We start from the raw sequence: 25313 nt of genomic DNA, 5'->3' as shown, positions 1-25313 counted from the left end.
CATATTGCCTGCTGAGTGGCTACTTCAGTGGTGTGCACACATTTCTTGCAGTTTTATTTACTTTCTGTCCTACCAGTGGTAGCAAGGGCAGTGCCTGTGCTAGCAAATAGCAAGCCAGGGGTTGCAAGGGCTACCGCTTGCGATCCCTAATGGACGTCCATGAACACTGATAGAGGACGTCCATGATCACTGATTCACAAACTGCTGCATACTTGGATACATACAGTCTTTATTTCTGGAGCCTTATTGTTATGGATCAAGGACGAAAACAACAGTGAACAGTGCTCCCTGCTTAGGCACCAGAAAACAATAAGGCTTCAGCAGGCAGTACAAGCAACACATGGAGCAGGACTCATACAAGACAGGCGTCTAGCTGAGGGCGTCTGTCTCACAGATGAAAGAGCAAACAAGTGAGTTAAATCACATGCAGACTGTCTGCAATATCACCTAAAACACGTCAACATGCAGGTACAGTGGAAGAACCAAAAACGATTTTTAAAATAAATATGATACCACGACGCTCATGCTTCCAAAATGGGTATCCAATACAGGTTATTCTTGGCAAAAATGATTTTTTCAAAAGAACTGTGACGCTAAACAGCAATGATTCGAAAAAATAGACACTCCAAAAATAAGTAACAATTATACTGCATGTTATATAATCTGTATGAAAATAATTAAATGGATGAAGAAAATCAAACAACAAAGGAGACAAATTAAAATTTGGAATTCTTACACAGAACTACAAAAGGAAATAATAAAAGCAAACAACTATACTGCACGAATCAAATACATAAGGCAAGGAATTCCTCAAAAATAATGTTGAAATTTACAAGAAGCTAAGAGAACATCGGGTCATATTATCAAGAAAGGGCGATACATGATCGCCACTTTTATCGGCAGGAAACTGCCGCTAAAGTGGCATAATGGGCTTGATAATACGCCCTTGTGAATTCCCATAGAAGCCCAGGTTAACACCAGAACCTGGGCTTCTATGGGAATTCACAAGGGCATATTATCAAGCCCATTATCGCCACTTTAGCGGCAGTTTCCTGCCGATAAAAGTGGCGATAATGTATCGCCCTTTCTTGATAATATGGCCCCCGATGCTTTACACGCGAGGGAGGATACAACGGTGCCTTTGTACAAAATAGATAATTACAAATGAGTAGGTCTTAATAATTGGGATGTTCATGGATGTCCATTCATCAAAACGCCGGAGGTAGGCCATTGACATCACACTGCCTCTGTTTTCAATGACATCATAGGAAGTGACATCATATACCCTTTAACTCTGAACCTTCTCACAAAGTGATGTAACATGACCTTGAGCCTCAATAAATCGCAATAAATGACATATCTGCATTTCAATAATAACTGGATGGTTAATATAAGAACAAAATCCACTTAAATCTTAATTTAGATGCCACCTGTATTTTAATTATGGTGCCGACATTATATGACCAGGAAACTATACCCATTTATCTTTGTATTAGATGAATACATATGTGTTTACTTGAAAGGAGCATATAGTACCACAGAGAATGATACAGTGCTGAGAACCTTAATTGTTTATACCAGACTGTCATGATTTAATGATAAATCTAGTGAATTCCTCAACAAGAAATGCATTGATAAATCATAGAGAGAGACAAATCCATAGATTAAAAAAACAATAGTATTCATGCCCTGCTGTATTAATTTATATGGGCTATATATTTATTATGAACTATGTAATTAGTTCATGGCAAGCACAAAGTTTTAAAAATGTGTTTGCTTTTTTAAAATGTAATCTGAAGAGTAGTATTGCACTGGTAAATGTATTTCTTCTTCAGAAACAAATGGGTAATGTTGCGGCACCTGTGGAAGCTATAAAGGAAGTTCATCAATGTACCTTTTTTTCTGTTCTTGGTACTGATTGTGCCACTTCTGAGACCAGGGTGACAAAAGCAGTGCCAAGAGTTGGGAGGGGCAGACCATAGGTGAATCTGCAACCCCTGGTAACTCCTAGGTCCATGGGGTTGCTTTCTACTGAAAAGTTTAAAGTCAAGCTAGAGTCTCTATTGTGCCATTTAGAACTCTTAGTCAGAGAGAAGTTATTATTGACAGCTTCCTTGTTGTGTAAGACCTCTCCCAAATCATGTTCCCCTGAAAAGCTTACCCTAGCACAAGGGTAGATGACCCATGTTTTTGTTTTTGCATGAGAGAATCAGGCACAACATTGCCTGACCTCCCTTAGCCCTACTCCCCACATTGCGTATATAGACTAAATACTCTTCTTGCCCTTCTATCTGGTCATCCCTGCATACGTAAAAGAAAATGAATTAATATTTGGCTTCACACCACCCTCGGTGTATGCCTTTTTCTACCCGGAGTTCTGCCATCATGTTTCACTAAGTTCTAGGCCTCCCAACCTGGGGCGGCTCCTCCGTAATGGCGGTAGAGCATTGCCCCACAGCCCGTGCCAGCAGATGATAAATAAAATGATAATAACATAGTCTTATTACCATTTTATTTATGCTGTCTCTCTGAGCCCCACAATAAGTATAGGGCAGGGTGAGGCCGGGCAGGTCAGGGAGGAGGAGTAGTGTGCACTTATAAGTGCGCATGTGTGTTTGGTGGGCCGTCCTAGGCCGACCAAACACACATGTGCAGTTATGTTTCTCCAGCGCAGCTGTGTTACACAGCCTGGTTGGAGAAAAGCGACAGGCTCAAATTCACTGTCTGAGCTGCAAACGAGGCAGCTCAGTCCAATCCTGGTGCTGCTGTCATGCTATGAGAGCAGCATCTGAATTGGGTGCAGAGCCTATGCCCTCATAACCTTCCGGCCTGACGAGAGGAGCAGGGAGGTGGCCATCAGCAGGAGCAGAGCAGAGCGGCAGCAGAGCACAGTAGCAGGTAAGTCTTTTATTTGTTTCATTTTATATTATTTCCTCTTCCCTCAACCCGTGTCCTCCCCCGGAGGCCACACTACCACTTTAGATAGGAAGCGGCACCCACTGCTCCCAACCTGAGTGCTGTGGTCTCAAAACATGGAAACCTGCTGACTGCCAACTTGGAGAGAAATATCTTGGTTGCTGTGTGTCTTCACGTACCCAGGGCTGATAAGAATGTGGCAGATTGAGAGTGGTACCCCTATTGCCCTGCCTCTTTCCAGCCTCTGGATCCTTGAGGTAGCCAGGCAAAAGAGGGTGAGACGACAAACCATCATCATTTGGTCAAGCTTTGCTTTCGCTTCTGTAGATTTGGATAAAGTAGTGAAAGAGTTAGAAGTGACTGCTTCCTCGACCAATGTGATAGCAGTGACAAACAAGTTTACTTTTTCACTTTTGCGTCATTACTGTAGCATAATAGCAGTCAACAACCACATCAGCATGCCCATTGCTTCCTTCAGAACAAAGGGCCAGATGTACAAACATTGGGAATACCGATTTCCTAATTGTGATTCTCTCTGAATAGCAATTAGGAAATCAATATTCCTAATGTCTGAAACTCATTGACTTTCATTTAGGGTATCCTTGTGGGTCGACAATGGACCTACCTCATGAATATTAATGAGGCAGGTCGCAGCTTACGACCCATTAGAACTCACATCAATCAAATGCAGCCCTCTTTCCTTAAAGAAAAACAGTATGCATTTAAAAAGAAATAATGAAACCTTGAAGTTTATTTTTTTAAGAGTAGGCAGCGGTCCATGAGACCACTGCCTGCTCTTAAAAATGTTATTATTTACATTCTCGAAGGGTAATCGGTCTCTTTGCGAATTAATTACCACCAGTTTTAAAATGGTGATAAAGTATTACTGTTTTGCAACCGGAATTCAGTCGTAAAACAGTAACTCATGCCCGTGCTAAGCAATGACCTGAACAAAAAAGATAGTTTTCTGTCAAAGTCATGAGTCAAAGTCATGAGATCCTGGCTAGGAGGACATTGTAAATAAATGAATGAAAGAGACAATGGCTGGATTTTGGCAGAGGAAAAGGCAGAACAACTGTAGTAAATGTGAAAAAACAGCTAACAATATAGGTATACAAAGGACATGCATCACTACTTCATTGAACATATTATATGTATTTACTTGTTATTGCAATGTCATCTTGTGTGCCCTGTGCACCCCATTTTCTGCTGACTGGTACTGGTGGTAACTGATTCTGACTGTTCCTGAACTCTGTCTAACCAGGCTCTGGCCAGTATTATGTTGAAAACGCAGTGACAACACACACATTCATTAGGGTACACTATGTGGAGGGTACACCAATAATTGGTATGACCTACCCTAAAAGTCCCTAGTAGTTAACAGGGCAGGGGAATTAAACCTACCTTTAAGTCACTAGTATATAATAGGGCCAGGCTTTTTAGAGGCCAGCAGCCTTTGTTGCACTTGCATGTGTGCACTGCTGAGAGCCTGAGGTCATTTTTAAAGCAGCGGTACATTGCACCACAGTAAATTAACTGCGAACTCGACTTAGGTGGTAGGGGCACTTAAAAAGTGATTATCTACATTATGTTTACACATTAAGTACCCTCAGGGTGCCTCCTAGGTGACCCAGGAATGGGGCAGGGGGTCATGCAATTAAAAGCAGGGTCCTTATAAAAGATGTTGTATATACCTTGGGGATAGAGAAATTGCACATTTCACTTCCCCAATTGTAGTAAAGTGCCTCTCAAAATCGACTTTGGTGCTATGAGCACTGTAGAGTGAGGATCTATTCTATGTTTGCATATTCAGGATCCCCAAGGTCTCCCTAAGTGTTCCAGGGGTGGCCTTCGTTGCACTTGCATGTGAGCACTGCTGAGAATCTGAGGTCATTTTAAAAGCAGCCCTGTGTTGCAGCACTGCTTTTAAATATAACATGTGCCTAAACTCGAATTTGGTAGTAGGGGCCCCTGAAAAGTGTTAATTTACAATAATTAGGCATATTAGGTACCCCAGGTTCTCCCCAATGTGGCTAAGGTTTGAGGGGTTATGTAATTATAAGGAGGGCCCTTATAAAAGAGGTTTTATACACCCTGGAGATAGAGAAATTACACATTTCACTTTCCACATTATCGTTAAGTGCCTCCCAAAATCGACTTTGGTACTAGGAGCACTGCGGAGTGTAGATCTACATGTGTTTTGCATATTTAGAACCCCCAAGGTCTCCCCTAGGTGTCCCGGGGGTGCCAGGTCCTGTAAATATAAGAAGGGGCCTAATAAAATATGTTTTACATGCTCTGATGATGGAAAAATTGAACATTGCAGTTTACCCGTTGTAGATGCCTAGCCCTATAGAAGAACATGGCAGTAGTTTATGAATGCAGAAATATTGCTTGGAATTAAATAAACAATACCATTCAAGAACTTAGGAAAATAGTATTGATGAATCCAACAATATGCCATTAATGATTTATCCTAAAATATACAGAAAAGAAGTTATACGCTTTTCTTGTCTGTAGGCCAAAATCCAGCCTTTCTGTTGTCTTCCCTGATTTGTCAGAGTTCACAGGATTAGCCAGGCTTCTTTGATGAAGTGATAAGTGTCTCATTTAGGTAGAGGCTATCTGTTGGAAAGAGTTCTGATACACAAAAATGCAAGAGCAGGGAGGAGGGGTCGCGAAGCATAATGCTTCAAAGGAGGAATAGGACAGGCAAGGAAGGCCAGGTCCTTCTACCCCCATTCCCATAAGGAAGGAATCAGCAGATTTTAGGTGGAGGTAGGAAAAGAGACATACAAGAGGTTGGTTTAGCTAGTTCTTGCTCCTCTGCTGAGATTTCAGCTATATTGAATTTCATAGGAATAGAGCTTTCTTGGAGAAGACTAGGCCACACTTTAGAGAAAGTGGTCATGCTCTGGAGTGCTCTCGTGCTTGATCCCAGAGAACACTGAATAAATATGTGAGAGGAGCAGAGCCTCTCAGATTTGCTGCTTGAAACTAAGGGAAAAAGAAGGATTGCCAAGCTGGAAACTTGATTTGCACAATCAGGCCCAGCATTCTGACTAACTGCACCTGCTGCACTAACTGGAACTATAGCCCTGTGGATGTAACTTGCTGAGAACGCTATCGGATTGATAGGCTTGGATGTGATCTCCCATACACCTGGAGGAATACACACAATTACTTCTGTGGAAACTATTTTGATCACATTTTGGATGTCTGGAATACTTGCGGAACTTTCTGAATCCTTTTACTGGTTGATTTGGGAGAGATATTAAAACCACTAATACGGTGAGTGAGGCCCTGAGGAAGTCGATGGCCAACTGAGAAACACAAAAGAAAGACGTGTTGGCTACATCTATATACGTGAAGAAATTATTTGGAACTGAATAAAGGATGCAAAGAATAACAACAGTGTTTTGTGGATAAATGACACTACTGGACACTATTGATGTTAAGGTGCTCAGGAAAACTGTATATATTGCTCTCAGGACTTACTGATAAAATTAGGGTGGTGGCTACCCTATTTCCTTTATAGCACCAAGGGCACAACCCTGGAACCTTATATTGTGCACTCACTTGATCTGCGCAAGTATACAACCAGCCACAGTTCTGTATGAGGTTGCTATTTGTGACCCTCAGGGATTGACTGCAAGCAAAGGAACGGTGGCCTGGAATGGACTAAAGACTTTTATCCATGTGTTTGTATCACAAACGAGAAACATTTGGATCGCATTACCTGCTTCCTCCAAGACCACCCCACACAGTTCCCAAGGGGGAAGCAGTCCAACGGGGTCAGATTCCTCTTTGTGAATTATGAGGTGTTTGTAACCTTTCAGTGGTTTGGAACCACTGCTGCATCTCAAACTATTGACACATCTCATTGCAAATAGGAGGGGATGCCCCTTTCATGCTTGCAAAGCCCCTTTTGTGATTTGAAAAGGCTTCTCTAAATCATATAAGGGGGGGTTAACACTTTGTAAAAAAACATGTTGCTGTTGCAAACCCTGGGATTTTGAGAATTACAGTGCTCAGAACCACAAAATGGTATTGTATAGATGGGCCACAGGTGAATCTGTCCAGTATTTGCATGACTCTGCGATAATATATAGTGTGTTTCCACCTGATAAATATTATTCCCACTCTTCAAAATACTTAATTGCAAACCATTCTTCATCAGCATTAGTGTACTTTAGCTATACTGGTGTCATATTTTTATAGAAATAAGATACTGGATGAATCTGTTCAGCATTCAGATCCCTCTGAGATAATCCCGCCCCCAATGGCATGATAGGAAGCATTTGCCTCCACAATAAAAGAGCATTCTAAATTAGGGTGTTGCAAAATAGGGACAATGTAAAGGCCTGGTCCATTTCTTTTTGTCAATGAAAGACTCCTCCTTTACATAACAATTTAGTAATCAGTTATATAATTTCAGAAAACTGATGAATAAATCTCCTCTACAAATTGGAAAAACCCAAATAGCTCTGAAACGCCTTTACTGTGATGGGCGGAGCCACTGAACAACTGTTGAAACCTTCTGAGTTCCCTCTAGTGTGATTATCTACCCTACAAAAGTTTATAATAGTAGTATGGAAAACATGTATATTCATCCTGGTAAAGAGTTCATTATCTCTTAATTGCTGTAAGGCAGCTGGAACATTTTGTGTGTTTCTCTATGGAATCTGAAAAAATCAAAATATCATCTAAGCAAACAGTAATGAACTCATTTATAAATCCTCATAACATTCACCAACAAGATATTGAAATGATATAGGGGCATTGCAAAGTCCAAAAGCTGATACTCAAACAACCTAAACTTGTAGCAACATGTGGGCTTCAATTCATCTCAGTTTGTGGACTCTGACAAAATTAAAATTTTTGTAAATATCTTTTCATCATGGATCTGATCTATAAGCTAGAGATCAATATGAATCATTGGTAATGGATAACGATTCTTCATTCTGATCCTCTTGGATGCTCTATAATCAATATGATTTCTTAATTCACCACTTTTTCAAACATGAAAAACAATGGAGAAAAGGAAGGTGATTATAAGTATATACATTACCTGTTAGATTTACTGTCATTAGTGTTTAAGGTATTCAGTGTCTCATTCAGGAATGCCGTCCAAAATATGAATCACAAACGGATTCAAGATATCTGAGGCTACTGAATAAATAAATAACTGAAAAAGGGCCGGAGCATTGCACAACCCAATTCATATTACTCAATATTAAAAATGTCTAAATGGGGCGTGAAGAAACATGCAGGACTGCACAGCGAGGAGTATTCCATCATTCCTTAAGCACATTCAATCTTCAGTTATATCTTGACAGGACTCTTGGCACATACGTAACAAGTATTACGTCTACCATACTGGCATCTAGTGGAGGTGCAAAGTGGCAGTGGCTACAGTGTTGCTGTTTCACTGTGAATGTACAAATAGCTCCTAGAGGTAAGTGCAGTACAGTGCAGTGAAGCGAAGTTGTTTGGTGGTCCCTCTGTTTTCTAAGTCCTACTCTGAATGAATTCGATAAATGCAAGGTGGCTAGTGACAATAAATTATGTATATGGGCAACTGATTACACTATTACACAGCAGCACCTCTAAAGCACTCATCGAATATTTTCATTGTGAACCTGATGAGTAGATATTTTGGTTTCTGCTGGTGCCTTCTATGGTACTAGGGGGCTTGATTTTTTCAGATTAGTTAGACAAACAAGAGTGGGTTGTTGAATGTTATTGAAAGCTGTTCGTCCTCCGATAACTACAAAAAAGGACTTCATGACAGGAAATAGAATTGGAAAGGTAGAGATCCACACTTTGTTCAGGTGGACTGATAAAATGAGCCTTATAAAAGAGGAAAGAATAGCACAGGAATCTGTGATATCAGATACGTAAATTTTCTAAAGTTCTTCTTGTACTGTAGTTTGTGTGGCTACGTATACATCACCTTGGAGAAGAGACAGGCGAGGACACATAGGAGAAGAAAGGGGCCTGGAGTTCATAAAATGACTAGGGGTGAATGTCTCTCTCTGCCTTCAAAAGAAAATAACCATATGGAATTATAGATGGGTAACTGTGACTAACAGAGATGGTTTTCTCCTAGAGGTTCTGAGGGATGTCAGATGGACAACAACAAGGTGTCTATGATTTCATTGAGAACCCAGAGGTGAAAAACATCCCCAATATTCAACTTTACCCATCTGTCATTTTATGTTATGTATGGCTCAGTCTGTTCCTACTCTCCTGCTTTAATGAGCAGAGTAAAGATAGATGAGGTACAGAGGAGTTAGTCATTGCAAGGAGTCCTGCCACCATCCCCACTTACCTTCTGCAATACCCTTCCCACACCTTCATAAATAAAATTGCATATCCTACCACCCTCCAACTTTGCCCTCTTGTCCCACATATATATTTTAAATAATTACACCTGACCTCTAGCCACATCCTATATTTACCCCTCACCCCACGAGCATATGGAAAAATAACTTGGGTTATTCCCCCACCATCCTCTCTTAAGCCCTTCACCCCCCTCAACCGAAATTCAGAAAAAATAACTGGCCTCCTGCCACCCACCCCACTATCCTCTGTATCTTCCCCCACTATGCCCACCAGAAGCTGTGTTCTCCACCATCACACAGACAGCAGAGCACTTGTACTGCACTGACAGAGGCTGTCTGCGACTCACTCGTCATGGCAATATGTTTACCCCATCAGCGCAAACGTGCAGACACCCGCGCTGTGACAGGTGAGACGGTGGTTGCGGGATGAAGACTGTAAACTGCTGCCTACATTTTCCAGCCTCCCTTTGGTCTGTGCACACCCAAGAGAGGTGTCAGAAAGGTGGGTGACACTGTCAACAACTATTTCCCTGTTCCGCTCAGGCGTTTGGGATCCAAGCAGAGTGGGGAAAATAGGGAAAGCAAGCCATTCTCCTTGTAGAATTGCACAGTTAACTTTTCTTTCACATTAATGTTGCGTCATAGCAGTGAATAAACACATTGAATTCGGTTGTTTAAAATAGAGGCTTCCATTGAAACTTTACATAACAAAACGATAATTCACTTAGCATGAATAATTCTTTTTATTAAGCAGTGCTTAAGGTCCGCTGACTCATTTCACGAGCCATAGAATGAGAAACAGTGACTTTTCTTGCTCGGCATATTGTTAAACACAAACCAATGCATTCATTTCCACTCTTTATATGAACAGTTTACTTTCATATTGAATGTTTCCTTCACTGATGTTTATCAATTACATGTTAGTTCAAAATACTTAGGGGCATATTTACCAATATGTCACGCAGTGAAGCAAGTCAACTTGCTGAGCTGCGTGACAGGGAAAGAGAAGGAATGCACCGCATTTAGCATGTTTATTTATTTATTTGAAAGGTTTTATATAGCGCTGGCTAGACCCGGGGGGTATCAGAGCGCTTTACAAGAGTATCAGACCATAGTTGGAGGTTACATCGTTACAAAGGTTATACAGTTGTTAGAGCATAGCTACATAGTTACATGTTCGGTCGAGACAAACAATAAGGGTATATGCGTAAGGGAAAAAGTAGGCAAGGGGAGAGATTCAGGGGGCGGGGGTAGGAGCAGGGGAAGTAGACAGCGAATGAAGGAGGGAAAGAGGAGGGGGAGGGTGAGAGACACAACATGAAAGAAGACGGGGAGGGTGACGGTGGCACAAACCGGTAAACGAGTAAAAGCTGCGTCCAAAGTCCAGTAAGCTGTGATCCCAGGGGAAGTGATATAATTCCCCCAACTCAGATGCAAGAGGCTCCCTTTACACAGTGGACTCTCTCAGAGGGGTCTCTGAGTGAGACTCCAAGGCCTACCTACTGGATCCTTCACCAAAAAGGGGAGAGGGAGTGCTTTGGCAAGGGGCGCCATACCATGCCTGTGAGTGGCTCCCTAATCGCTGTGGACTCTCTCAGAGGGACCACTGAGAGTCAAGAGTAAAAGTAGTTGGATCTTTCCCTAACAAGGGGAGAAGGAGTGCTTAGTTAAAGGGGACAGAGGACTAGTGGATGTAGCAGGCAAGGGGAGAGATAAAGGGGGAGGCGAAAGGAGCAGGGGAAGTAGACAAAGAATGAAAACGGGGAAAGCGGTAGGGGAGGGTGAGAGAGAGCATGAAAAGAGGGGGGTGCTTTACGCGGTTGACTCTCTCAGAGGGGTCTCTAAGACTCCAAGGTCTACCTACTGGATCCTTCCCCAACAAGGGGAGAGGGAGTGCTTTGGTAAGGGGCGCCATACTATGCCTCAGCTGTGCGTGGTTCCCTTGACGCTGTGGACTCTCTCAGAGGGTTCACTGAGACTCCAGAGTAAGAATATTAGATCTTTCTCCAACAAGGGGAGAAGGAGTGCTTAGTCAAAGGGCAACAAGGGACAGGTGGCTAGGAACTGCCAGGTCATCAGGGGGGGAACAAACGGCAAAAGAAAATCGCATGAATTACTGAAAGATAACACATACAATACCCGGATGAATTAACGATCCAGAAAAAGACAGGATCCACAAAAGGCAAGAGTCAGGGAGGACAAAGGGAAGGAGTCAGCGAGTTGAAGAGTCCCACAAAGAAGAGATACGGATAGCAGAAAAAGGAAATGAGTGCGTTGTAGAGTCACTCAGGAGATAAATGCAAACGCAAAAAGCTCAGAATCACAAAATGGTGATATCAAGTACAAAGAGCAACTACATATACTAGTGGTTAGAGTAGGGTTGTAACTATGCAAAATAGTAAATTTACTCAGGGTTCTATTATCACAACGATTAGGATAAAAACGATTGTATGGCGCATTCCTGTCCTTTCCCTCTGCGCTGGCGTACTGCGTGCTGCCTACTGCCAATGCAGGCACTCTTGCACTATGGTGCAAGAGTGCCTGCGTTCTAAGCAGGACTGTTTTTGTGCAGGAAGGGATACCTTCCAGCAGAAAAAACAATCCCTTGAGGCAGCACACATAGAAAGAGTAAAAAAACGAGGATGATATTCGTCCTTGTTGCATCCCACCTGGAGGCGCAGTATTTTGACGCATTTCCAAGTCTACCTGTAATGGTAAATCTGGGATTGCACCAAAATCTATGGGTGTTGCGTGGGAACACCCACACAACGCCCATGGATCGCCTCCATAGGACAGAGAAAAACAATGCAGCGATTTGCGCTGTGTTGCGTTACTCTTGATTTATCAAGCCACTCGAGCATGCAATGGGGCCTTGAGTGGCTTGATAAATTGCATCTTAAGCTTTGTGTCATTTTTGTACCCCGTTGTGTGGCACAAAAGCAATGCAACCCCTAGATAAGGATACCCCTTAATATGGTCATTTGCTCTGCTACTTACCTCTCTGCACTGAAACTGATGACAGACAACGCCTGAAGCTACGCCATAAACTAATGAGTTTCTACTTTCTCTAGCCATACATTATAAACTTATAAGAAGGATTTGGAAACAATATTTTATGCATGTAAGACCCATTATGAATGTTGTACAAACTGAAAAATAAAAGTAAAACTAATTAAACTAGAGCAAGCGCAGGGTGATGGCAACAAACTATTGCAACCATAAAATAAGCACAAAAATCAATCTCATTATAAGGTATGAAGTTAAAACTAAAGTCAAACAGCAATGTTTGAGAATAAAGCCTGATTACGAGTAATGTGGACATTCTGGGCAGCTGGAATTACCGTTGCTGATCAGAATGTTTGCATTGAATTGGTGCTGTTTCATGTTAAATCCCACAGAATGGGGGAAAACTATTGAGGACTGCTTTTTCCTGCTGTATTTTGCTCAAAATTATTTCTTCAAGAGGTTTAAAGTTCACGTTTACCACCTATTGTGAAGTATGTCCAAGGGTTCCTGTGTGTGGCGGAGTGGGAGGTGATCAGAAATGTCTGGGAGTGAAGGGAAAAATGTTACCTGCGGGGATGCTCCCCGTGCTTTAGCTGAGATTTGTTGCGGCCAAGAGGCAGGTCTGGGCTGCAAAGTAGGCCTTTCCCTACCTCTGGAAAAGAATTCCGCAAGAGAATTCTTCTCCGCCCATTTGTAATTAGGACCTAAGTGTATTGTGCATAACCAGATGTCCTAGGCCTATTTTAAATCATTTATTGAAAACAATGATAGAGCGCAGATTATAATCTTTTATCGTGTTAACATTTGTGCCATTAGATCATGTATTGTAATAAACGTGCAAGGTGAAGTGATAGGCATATTTTCGTATAACGTGGATAAATCAGCATTTCAATAATGTATGATTACATGAAAACCTTAATATGAAGAATTGTACATGTGACTAACGAACTTTATAATTAGTATGCTTATGTAACGCATTGATTTAAATGTGCTCAGTAACCATGATCATGTATACGTGTGTTTTATGAATTTACATGCTGTTCTTATGTTGGCCGAATTCTGTAGACCGAATGTGTATTTATCCCTGGCGCTCTCATGATAGGTTTGCTAGAATTCATGTGTATGCAGAACTTGTTCTTTCTCACGTTCCCCATAGCTGGTGGAGAAATGCATCTTTGTTAGTTAGAATAATGTCTTTGTTTTAGGGGTTAGGCTTAAGGAGGAGAAGATACATTGAACGGCAATATGGGATGGTGTTCTTTCTCACCGGAGAGAGCCTGGGAATCATGGTCATCGAGCCAAGGTCTGGGAGCATCGCTGCCGCATGGAAAGTTACCTATGAGGCGGTGTCTTGTGTAGATGGGATGATGTTGGCCAGCATTGTGGGAAATCTCATACCAATTCTTGTATTGGAGTTAGGGACAGAGTCCGGGGACTCCTGCATTTCTTTGAGAAGAGAGAGCATCTTGGAACGAGCTCTGTAGCTTTATGCTACTTGACCCATTCAACGTGAATGGTCTTCTTAGGAAGCCTTCACGTGCTGACACCTTTTTCAGAACTTGCCCTTGGGAATGCTAAGTAGGAATGGCATGTTAGCAATAGTATAGGGACAGACTAATGCTTTTTACCTACAAACCTCCAATGACATCAGAGCTATTATATTCTGTGTCCTGATTCTAGATTAGTCATTCTGTGCATGCTGCATCGTCTTAACTTCACCCGTAGGTTTGGCTTTGTATGCATTTCAATGTATTTCTACACCCTCGTTTTGCGGTGTTAGTATGTCCAGCTGTGTGTGGCTTTGTAATAAACTTACTAAACTTTGGATTGAGAGTCTGTGATTCTTTGGAGTAATTGTTAATGGAAACAGAGATGAATAAACTGACAAACGATTCTTTCTCCCCTCTACACTTTCAAGCAGACAAAAAGGGAAATCTGCCAGGGGTTCTAGAGTAAGTCTAGAACGTGGAACCCGACTCCTTCAACAACATTTGCAATATTTCCAACAATTTGAAATGATACTGTGTTATTCAGCAATTGCAAACATTTCGAGCACAAAAATATTGAGTAAAGAAAATGATATGATTCTTTGGAGTTGATGCTTCTAAAGACGATGGATTCAACAATTAGTTGATCAACTATCGTTTCATGTCCAAGTAACTTTTAATAGAATACAGGCGACAATCTTCTGTTAGTCAAGTTGGAACTTTGCAACCGTGTTTTGCAGTGTCAGTGAGTAAAATAGAACCTTTTGAAAAAGGGGGGTTATGTGAGAAAAAAAAGGAGCATCAAGAGGAGAATTGTAAGATTAACTGTGGCCTCGGATTCTCATCAGTGGCAGGGCCGGACTGGCCGTATCATACATGGCAGCCGTGTCCCGTGCAGGTGAGTGCAGTGGGGCGGGGAATTCTGTCGAAATCCCCCCTACACAGCCCCACCGCCCTTACCTGCATGGGCCACGGCTGATGCATTGTGCATTTTCCAGGGAGGCTGGAAGGGTGGGGGCCGATATTGCAGCAATAGGGGCTGGTTTTGTTACTGATGGTCAATTTTATAGCGGTGCTGCAACAAAAGCAGCAAGCAAGTGTTTACAACCTGCCAGGCTAGGTCCTCCCTGGACTGAAAACAAATGGGATTTATTCAGCATTCCGTCCATCATTTGTTTGTGTAGCACTTTTCACCCTAAGTGGGATGGGTATGCCCAGACGTGGTCCCTTGCTCACTGGATTCAAGCTAGCATGGCTGATGAAGGGTGATGCACAGAAACCAGTCCCAGGATGCTTGTTTCTGGGCCAGTGAGGACCTGGCTTGGCAGTTTGGTCTGGCCATGAGGCACAGGGTCAAGACTGATTTGCATATGGCTGGGTCTAAACTAGGGTGGCATAGTGAGCAAAATAACGATGGATTTAACCCAGATCTCTTGACTGGGGGTGAATGTATGATTTATTCAGCATTCCGTCCATCATTTGTTTGCGTAGCACTATTAAAATACACAAGCACCACAAATGTTTGGATTGATGGGCTTTCTCAAACTTATGGAATGCACCTTCTCACCCAGGATCAGTGGCGGCTCCTCCTCTTTTAGCAGTGCAAAGGACAAATAAAATGATAATAACTTGCCGTTATTATCATTTTATTTGTTCCTGCTGCTTGGCAGCTTTGCAGGCGGGGCTGATCTGCTCTCAGAGCACGGGGTGAGTGGTGGGCACCCTGTAAGGTGCACAATGGCCATTTGGCCAGCCAAACAGTCACGTGCACTTTACACGTTCTCCACCCAGGCTGCATTAAAGCCTGAGTATAGAACATGTCCAGGCACTCATTATCTGGCTGAGCACTGAACCACAGCATTCAGACCAATCACAACGTTGTGATTGGCTATGGAGAGCTTGCACAGAAGCCAGGAAGAGGATGGAGGAGAGGGGGCAGCAGTTGGCCAGCCGGCTGGCAAGCAGGTAAGTTATTTTTTTTTTATTTGCAAACTACCTCTCCTCCCCTTCTCCCCCTCCCTGCCACACTGCTGCTTCCTGGGAGCAGCCACCACTGCCCAGGATACAATCTGACTTTCATTCATGTCAAGGGTGGAAGTAAATCAGTAATCACAGTAGGGTTGGAGATGAACAACAAAAGTGGTTGTTGAAGAAGAAGAAACAAGTTAGCATTTTTACCTTTAGTAGGCATTTACACAGGTGTGAATTTGCACCATGTACGTTTATGGCTCTGTAAATGGTTACAAATGTGGATACCCCTGGAAAGCTGTGACTGTTAGAGCTTCTCAGGATCACTCTGGCAGTTGTTTGTGATTTCCCCAAAAATAAATGTTCTTCAAAGGCAGGTGTGAACATATGGATGTTTTTCTATATGGCCCAATGGCTTTTCTATCACACTAAACAATTATTTCTTTCTCATTTGCTTCCTTGTTTAACTCTGCCCATTGTAGTTCAGCAGTCCTTACTTTATGTCTGCGTCGACACAAAGGTTTGGGGCATCAAAGGGTTTAGAATGTATTTTCTTGGTGTCATCTGTTTCTCTATTACTTTTATTCCTTTCCCTGAAGCACCACTAGTAGATCCCAGCTATGCCACACCCAAAACCTGTAGAATATCCAGTTCGTTAATGGGTAAGAAAGTTAGGCAGCAGCGTTACGAAAAATGATTGGTCCTCTTGCAGAATTTGAAGAGGGTCCTGTGAGTCTCCTATATCTCACAGATATTCATTGGTCTTGGGGCAGAATGGGGCTTACTGAAGTGTTAAGGGTCCCTAAAGGGTTGGGGAGCCCCTTGCATTGTAAGGGCTTGTGCTACGCCCCTGATGCTAGGGCTGTTTGTGGTTGTGGTACAACATCCGAACTTACATTGGTAAAGACTTAGCATTCCCATTTGTGCCTGACTGTGGATTCTTTACTAGCAAATAGCAACTCTTCAATTTGCGCATTGTGAGATTACATAATGCTGTGGAGGTGGAGGACTTGCACAGGCAGCCTGCACTTGTTTCACTGCCAATGCCAATGTGTGTGGCAGAGTTCATACTTGGAAAATTATGCTATGTTGCAGTGATGGACTTGTGGCAGCGACAGGCCATTTGGTTCTTTGACAAAGATGCCTTGGGTGGCACGTTCCACCCTTGGGAGTTGCAATGGTAGACTTGTGAGGGTGGCAGCTCACTTGCAACCCTGTCAATGCCATCCTGTGCCCAGTTGCTGAAAGGTGAGTTATAAGTAGTGGTAAGTAGGCACCCACCACTGGCAATAAGGCCACCAACCCAGTCTAGGGTCCAATGTAGGTCTCAACAAATTATTCCCATGCTCTTCCCTTGGTAACTTGGCTGTGAGCAGGCATGCTTAACCTTGGAGACAGATATGTAAAGCATTTAAAAACACCAATCCAGTAAATAAGTAAGACACAACATACAATAAAAACCCCACACCAATTTATAAAAATAGGAAATATTTTTATCTTCAAAATAACACCAAGACGACAAAAACCCAATGTAGGCATCTGGAAATATGAATTTTTAAAGAATAAACACTTTCCAGCAATTAGTCCACTTATAGACCTTTTTTCCAAAATTTCTCCAAACTTCTTTCCCAAAACGCAATTCAAGGGTCTGAAAGCTCCAAGATGGTCTTTGAAAGTTTGGGACCACAATTCCCACATTCACCTGGCCAATACCTGTAAAAGTCAACTGGATGCACTCTAGGCAGGGGACCCCTGGTGGAGTTAATGCAGGTGATCTCTGGTAACCTGTAGCTTGCAGGTAGTCCACTTTTTAATCATTTTGAAGTAAGGTACATCCACAGGGCTTTAATTCCAGATTGTGCTACAGGCTCAGTCTGTCAGAATGCAGGGTCTGTGAGGCAAATCAACTTTCCAGCATGGCATTCCTTCTTCCTCTCTTAGTTTCAAGCAGCAGATCTGAGAGGCTCTGCACAACTCACATATGTTCAATTCACATTCAATGTTCTCTGGGTCAAGCAAGGGAGCACCGCTGTCAAATGAGGTGCAAGTGAACACCCAAAGCATGACACCTTCCTCTAGTGTGGCATAGTTTTGTCCCCGAAAGCACTATTCCTCCCAAATTCATGATAGCTGAAATATAAGCAGAGCATAAAGAGCTAACTAAACTGGGGTAGGCAGACCTGGCATTCCCTGCCTGTCCTGATCCTCCTTTGAAGCCTAATGCTTTACAAACCCTCCCCCCATGCTTAGGCATTCCTGTGTAGCAGAGCTCTCTCCAGAAGATAGCCTCTTCCCAGGTGAGCCACTTATCACTTCAGCAAAGCAGCCTGACTAATCCTGTTAACTCCGACAAATCAGGGAAGACTGCAGGAAGGCTGAATTTTGACTTCAACACAAGAAAGTCTTATAACTTTTTTTCTGTACAATTTAGGATAAATTCAACAATGGCATATTGTTGTATTTATCAATACCATTCTCATAAGAATGATATTTTAATTCAATTCCTAGCAATATTTTTGCATTCATAAATTCTTGCAATGTTCTCCTATGTGGCTAGGTATCTACAATGGGGAAATTTAAATGTGAAATTAGCCCCTCACCGGGGCATATAAAACATCTTTTATATAAATATTATAAGGGGCCTGCTTATAGTTACATGACCCTCTACCCCTGTAACACCTATGGGGGCCCTGAATATGGAAACATAGTGTAGCTCATCACTCCACAGTGCTCATAGCATCATACTCGATTTTGAGAAGCGCTTTACTGCAATGGGGGAAGTGAAATGTGCAATTTTTCTATCCCTAGGGTATTTAAAACCTCTTTTATAAGGAACCTGCTTATAATTACATGACCCACCCTTGGGACACCTAGGGGAGACCCTGGGGGTACCTAATGTGTAAACATAATGTAGATTAACACTTTTTAAGTTGCCCTACCACCAAAGTCGAGTTTGCAGTTAATTTACTTTTGAAAACAGTGCTGTAATGCAGGGCTGCTTTTAAAATTACCTCAGGCATTTAGCAGAGCACACATGCAAGTGCGGAAAGGTCTGCTGACCTCTAAACTGCTATGCCCTATTATATTCTTGGGACTTATATGTAGGTCGTTTTAATACCCCAGCCCTATTATCTACTAGGTCATGTAAGTGTACCCTAATACATAGTGCACCCTAATGCATGTGTGTGTTTTCAACATAGCATTAGCCCTGGGCCTGGTTAGACGAGTCCAGGGATAGTCAGAGTCAGTTACCACCAATATCAGTCAGCAGGAAATGAGGGGTGCACAGGACACACACGATGACTTTGCAACATAGCCCTCCCTTTAAACGAAAGGTGATGGGTTACTGACCTACACCCTGGTAGTCCTCATCAGCTAAGAGGAAAAACCTGGAAAGTCCACCAGCATTGGCAAGGGCAACTCCAGGTCTGTTCTCCACTGTGAAGTCCATTCCCTGTAGGAAAATACACAACCTCAATAGCTTGGGATTCTTCCCCCTCATCTACATGAGCCATCTGAGAGGTTTATGATCAGTTTGAACACGAAAGTGAATATCAAACAAGTACAGTGTCAGCTTTTTCAGGAACCAAACCACGGCAAAGGCCTTCCTCTCAATGGCACTCCATCTTTCTTTTGTAGGGAGAAGTCGCCTGCTAAAGAAGGCAACAGACTGATCAAGGTGCTCCTCATTCACCTGTGCCAATATTGCCCCAATCCCTTGTTCGGATGCAGCTTTCTGAACAACAAATTCCTTGATGTAGTCAGGGGCCAGTAACACTGGTGCTGAACACATAGCTGCTTTCACAGTGTCAAAAGCCCTCTAACACTCTGATGGCCAAGGAACTTTCTTTGGCCTCTTCTTAGAAGTGATTTCGCTCAGGGGAGCCACAATAGTCCCATATTTCTGAACAATTTTCTAAAGTACCCAGTCAGACCAATATTTAAAAATCAAAAAGTAATTTATTCAAAAGAGCGGGCTCCCAGGGAACATGACACTGACATTATACTCTTTGGTAGGCTTTCATCCCTCTGTTCTTTTATGATCCCTGCAGGTTTCATTTTAAGATGTATATGTTTAAAATAGGACTTCCAAAATAACTGTGAAATGAAGCCCGCCCCATAGTGTTATTATAGTGTCAAGGGCCTTGGGAGCCTGTTTTTGAGTAAAACGAACACGCTTAGTACCTGGTCTTCAGTTTACATGGATGTGATTAAAATACTCTCTTTTGCCACTTAGAGCTACCTGAATAAGGATAAAATATATAAAAACTTGTTGGTAAAAGTATAGGCGTTAGTCTATAAATGTCTATATAGGGCCTTTGGGAGCCCATCTTTTGAATGAGATGAATATATGCATTGTTGCATGTGGTAATCTAAATATTATTGTCACCAAAATAGGTTATTTGAGTTCAGTGATGTAGCTGAATGGGGGCAATACATACAGATAATTATGGGCATAAATATATAGGCCCACTCGCAAATCAGTACATAAACACACCACATGATGTCGCAGAATGATACCAGATGTAAAGATTGGGCTCTATTTCTCCTAGGAGGTGCCAGATAAATGAATTATATATGAACATATGAGTTTGGAGTTGCATATTGTTTTGTATTTATGGACTATGATGAATATGGTAAATAGGATGTATTAATTAAGCAAACCTTCTTACTCTTTTTTCAGGACTGTAAAAGGTCTATAGCCACACGAGATGGGATCAATATAGATAGGTACTCATTGGATGTCTAACCAGAAAGAAGAGAGGTCTTGTTGCATCTGTATTTAGATTTGTAAAACACATAATGCCCATAGGCACCAAAGCGCTGCCAACGGAAAGATGCTGCCGAAAGAAGATGCATTTATAAAACGGAGAATAGCAAAGTCTTCATCTCGTGTTAAAATATAATCGAATCAGGTATATATAAAGTACAATAACTGAGTATTTGTATTTGAATTATGAATAGTGTGGACAATGGTTTTGTTCTCTCTGGAAATCGAAAAAAGAATCTTGAAATGCTTTTCCACATAATTCCAAATGAAATATAAAAGTTTTTACACAAATAGGTTGAACTATTCTTTGTGGGGTACTTTTTAAATGTATTTTGTAAGTGTGTATTGATGTGAGTGTTTTGTAATTTTTATGTTGATTTTAAAATATGTATATGTTGTATATATCTAGTAGCCCTGAAGAAGTGCATTTGAGGGATGAAATGCATTGACTACAGTGAAAAGAAGTTTCAAAAAAACATTTGAATAAAGAAAGAACTTTTGAAAACAAAACAAATGTGAGGAGTCCTGGAATTATATGACAATGTATTTCTTCTTGTTTTGTTGATCTGATAAGTTTTACAGATACCATTTGATGAATTGTGTTTTACATAGAAAAGCATAGGGGTGCTGAATTATATGGGTTATTACATACCTCATATATGTGAAAAATATGCCAAAGTAAACTCTTTACTCTGTAACATAAGGGTGCCCATGAAATGAGCATGAGGAACACAGATTTCAGATTTTCGCTTTAGCCATTTAATATGTAAGTTACTGTCACTTTGACTCCTTGTTTTATTAATTTTATTTTACATAGTAGATACAGAGCTTGCTTCAAGAAGCAATGAAGTACTTCACATCTCAAACGGTACACAAACTAAGAAGCTATATGTTCCTGGTTAATGTAAGATTACAGCAAGTAGGATTTATTGAGAGAGGGGCTAGTTGTAGATACCACAGTGCACAGATATCACATTTAACACCACACAAAATCTGTTTATGGTTTAAGGCACATGGACATAACATGATTTCACCAGAATCATACTCTTTCTATTTGGCAAGGTCTGAGTTAAAACACCGATCTGTGCTCTAATCTGCTCTCCTCTGCATGTGCATACCCCCCTAATGAGGCATGTATTGACCTTTACGGCCCAACATTTGACCCAACTCTGTAAGACGGTGCCATAATACTAAAGAACAGTCTTGGTCTAAAACCTATTTCAGAATCTGAAGGTCATCTTCAAAGCAGAGAACTAACTACGGGAAATCTCGGAGCTGAGGGGTTTGGCGCGCGCTGAGCATGGCGGCTTACCTCTGAGGCTCCTCGGACCGGAGCTTAGGTCTTGCATATCTTCACTTCTGACAGCAAGGGAAAAGTGATGATTAAACGTCCGAATATATGAGGAACACGATGGGCTTAATTCCGCTTCATATTATCGCTGCGGTATGCTTGGAATTATAATTATTTACTCTTCAGTAGATGCGATAACATCGCTGCCGTCATTTTGTTTTTGCAAATATCCGCGAATTGATCTTCACGACTGCAGTAAAATGAATACCCCAAATGCTCCCTAACATCGTTTTTGAAGCTTGCTTTGATATTTAATAAGCTTACTATGTCTCACATGGTCCTCCAACACAGTTTCTCCACACATTGCTAAAATTAATGAGGCGATGTGGTTATGACCGCCATTTTGTGTGTACTTCACAATAGTATTTTACCATAATTTTTCACGAGCCTATAACTGAAATTTCACAGCGGATACCTGGATTTGGTACTTTGAGGGTTTATCCACTCCACAAACCTAAAGGCTCTTGTTATCCTAGTCACCTATTTTGTCAACACGAACCTGCTCAAGATTTAACCCTTATTTGTTTACGCTAGCTTTCAAACCTAGTCTCCACCATCTGTTATTGTGTGGTCTGTCTCTTAGGGCTTTTTCTCCATTTTGCCTTAGGATTAATGGGCACAGTGAAAGGTTATTTTCTCAACGCTTCTGGCCAAAAACAGTCCTACATGTAAATGTAAATGTAAATGTAAATGTACAGGAATTTATATAGCGCAAATCACCGAGCGGTTTCTAAGCGCTTGCTTAAGGAACCCGTCCTGGTATTCCCCTGTGAGATAACCCCGGCAGGGTATCCGCAAGGTGAAAGCCAGGCATCCCGCCGCGAGGGGCCGTTGTGGAGATTAAGCAAGCTATTGCCCAGAGTCGCAGAGTGTGAACCCATGAATCGAGTAGGCACCGGAGCGAGAATTGTCGAGTCCATGGACATTTTAGGACTCAAGACCCCGCCGAGCCGGGAATTGAACCCTGGTCCCGGGCTGACCTCTGCTTCCAGGTCTGCCTCCTCTAACCAGTGAGCCACACTTCTCCAAACATTTTACCGAATTTTCCAAGCTGGAAGGCTCAGACTTACTTCTGGAAGAGGACATTAACGCAACAATGGATGCAGCTCAGACCTTACCTAGGAAGTCCAATGTAATACGCCTAAAAAGAACCCGCCTTTGTCACCTAAACCAGCCTCACCTGTCTCAATGGAACTATTGCTGCAGGAAATAAGAGCGCTTCGGCCCTTTGTTGAAGAAACCAACTCTAAATTACAATTTCTTTCGGATAGCTGGTCCCAACTAGACTCAAGACTTACCGTAGTGGAGCAAAATGTTTCCTTAATCAGCGAAACTACTAAATCTGTTACTCATCTGCAATCTCAAGTGACAACACTTCTTCAACAGGTTGAGGATCTTGAAAATCCAAATAGAAGGAACAATATACGTATATATGGTCTGGTGGAAGGGGCAGAAGGTACGGATTCCCTTAACTTCTTTAGGCCGCCTTCCATCAGGCACTTCACCATTGCAGAGACCGAGAGGAGTCATCCTCTATTTTCTGAAGTACACAGATCTATTAAAAGTACTGGCAGCAGCTAAGAGTGCACAACGGATCTCCTGGTCTGGCTCAACTCTATTTTTTGTCCACCATTATGCCAAAGCCCCGGCAGCCAGACGTCAAGCCTTCTTGAATATGAGATCAGACCTTCGTTCAATGGGAGCCAGATATGGTCTCTTCCACCCGTGTCTTTTTAAAGTTACGTATAATAACAGAACAACTACTTATGAGGACCCAATACATCTGCAAAGCTTCATTAACTCACACAAAACCGATCATATGGAGTCTTCTGGATCCTCCTTCAGGCTGTCAAATGGACCCCCTTGACTTTCCTCCATAGTTGTCCATCACCCTTTGTAGTCTAGGACTACTTGATGCCTTTTAGACTCTTCATAATGTTCTCTCTCTTTTCATCAGGTATAAGCTCTATGATGTTGTTGCATTCTTTTAGTTATATTTGCTCGTTCTTACCAGTTCTTATGTTCATTGTTCAAACCGTTACTTTACATTTCATATGTTGTTCTTCGCTTTCGCAGCTTTTCTCACCGTATTGACATGATCTTCTTCCGGTCCCGTTCAGTATCTCCTGGATGTGTCGTCAGCTCCAAGTGGTTCCATCCCTCCCCACCGTAATGTTCCCTGTGTGTAGGTAGGTTTCTCTTGTTGTTTTCTTGTTTCTTTCTTTATCTTCTCATGTTTCTTCACCTGTTGTGGATTTTTTCTTGTTCCTTTCTTCTGACATTGTCTTTTTCTGCTTTCTTCGGTTTGTTTTTTATGTGTCTTTTTTCTGTGTTGCATTATATTTTTTCTACTGTGTTCTTTTACTATCTAATCTCGTCACTTATTTTTTCTTGTGTGACTACTTTCTTCTTCCATTCCTATATCTGTTTTCCCAATGTCTATATTTCTCTAGGTTGTAAACTAATTTTCCTTCTTCTTTTCTTTAGTATCTTTCATAGCGCTAACCGATGCTCTTGTAATGACTTGGACTTTGGTGGTTTTTTTTTTTTTCATAACCGTAGGACTTTGGTGTTTTAAGTTTGGATTTTTCCATTTCTGACTCTTTCCCCTTTTCTTGTTTCTGCTTCATTATTCTCTACATTTCTCAATGTCATAAACTTATCTCACCCTCTCTTCTTTCTTTTATCTCTTTCAATGCTAAACAATGTTTTTTCTATGAATTCGACTTTTGTACTGCAAGCTTGGATCATTCTTTTGTTGTTTTTTTTAATCTCACTGAATTGGATTGTTACTTTTTGCTGTTTTTATCATTCTACTTTAATATCTCATGTCACTTAAGTTAGTTTCATGGAACATTAGGGGTCTAAATTCTCCTATCAAGAGACAGAGAGTTTTATCACACTTGGCTAGGTTGAATGCTGATATTGCTTTCTTACAAGAAACCCACCTTAAAGATATTGAATCTCTAAAATTGAAACAGGGCTGGGTGGGTGAGGCTTATTTTTCTCCAGGGGATGGCAAACGAAATGGAGTGGTGATACTATGTCGTAAATCCTTAACAGTTACGTTGTTATAGCAAGAATCAGATGTTGAAGGGAGATGGCTTATTGTTAAACCATCACTAAAGGGTGTTCTAGTCTCTCTTCTTAATGTTTATGCACCTACAGGCGGAGATGCTTCCTTTTGGCCTGTTTTGGCAAAGCATATTTCCCAATGCATTGAAGATAATTTTATTTTGGCTGGAGACTGTAACCAGGTGTTTGACCCATTTTTAGACAGAAATTCCAAAGTGTCCTTCGCACCAAACAAGTCACACACATCTTTTACTCACACTGTACATCAACATAAATTGCTTGACGCTTACACTTTACACCTATAATTTCAGAAACGTTAACACTATGTATGAATAAATGCCTTCAAAAGATTGCAGAACTGACTTCTAAGTGGCATCCCCTTTATTTGTCTT

At 41.7% G+C, this 25313-nt stretch overlaps 1 long non-coding RNA gene across 2 annotated transcripts in view; it reads left to right on the top strand.

The window, feature by feature from the left end:
• LOC144821832 (uncharacterized) overlaps window positions 1–25313 on the top strand; it is a 323067-nt gene that overhangs the window by 32265 nt on the left and 265489 nt on the right. For both annotated transcript variants that reach the window (XR_013608462.1, XR_013608461.1), the window contains exons 2-3: window positions 20409–20640; window positions 23923–24035. This is a non-coding gene — a long non-coding RNA (uncharacterized LOC144821832). The remainder of the gene's footprint in view (window positions 1–20408; window positions 20641–23922; window positions 24036–25313) is intronic.

This window comes from Lissotriton helveticus, chromosome 2_2 (genome assembly GCF_964261635.1).
Source record: "Lissotriton helveticus chromosome 2_2, aLisHel1.1, whole genome shotgun sequence".
Lineage (NCBI taxonomy): Eukaryota > Metazoa > Chordata > Amphibia > Caudata > Salamandridae > Lissotriton > Lissotriton helveticus.
Note: the sequence above shows the minus strand (reverse complement) of the source record. Positions and strands in the feature narration are given on the sequence as shown.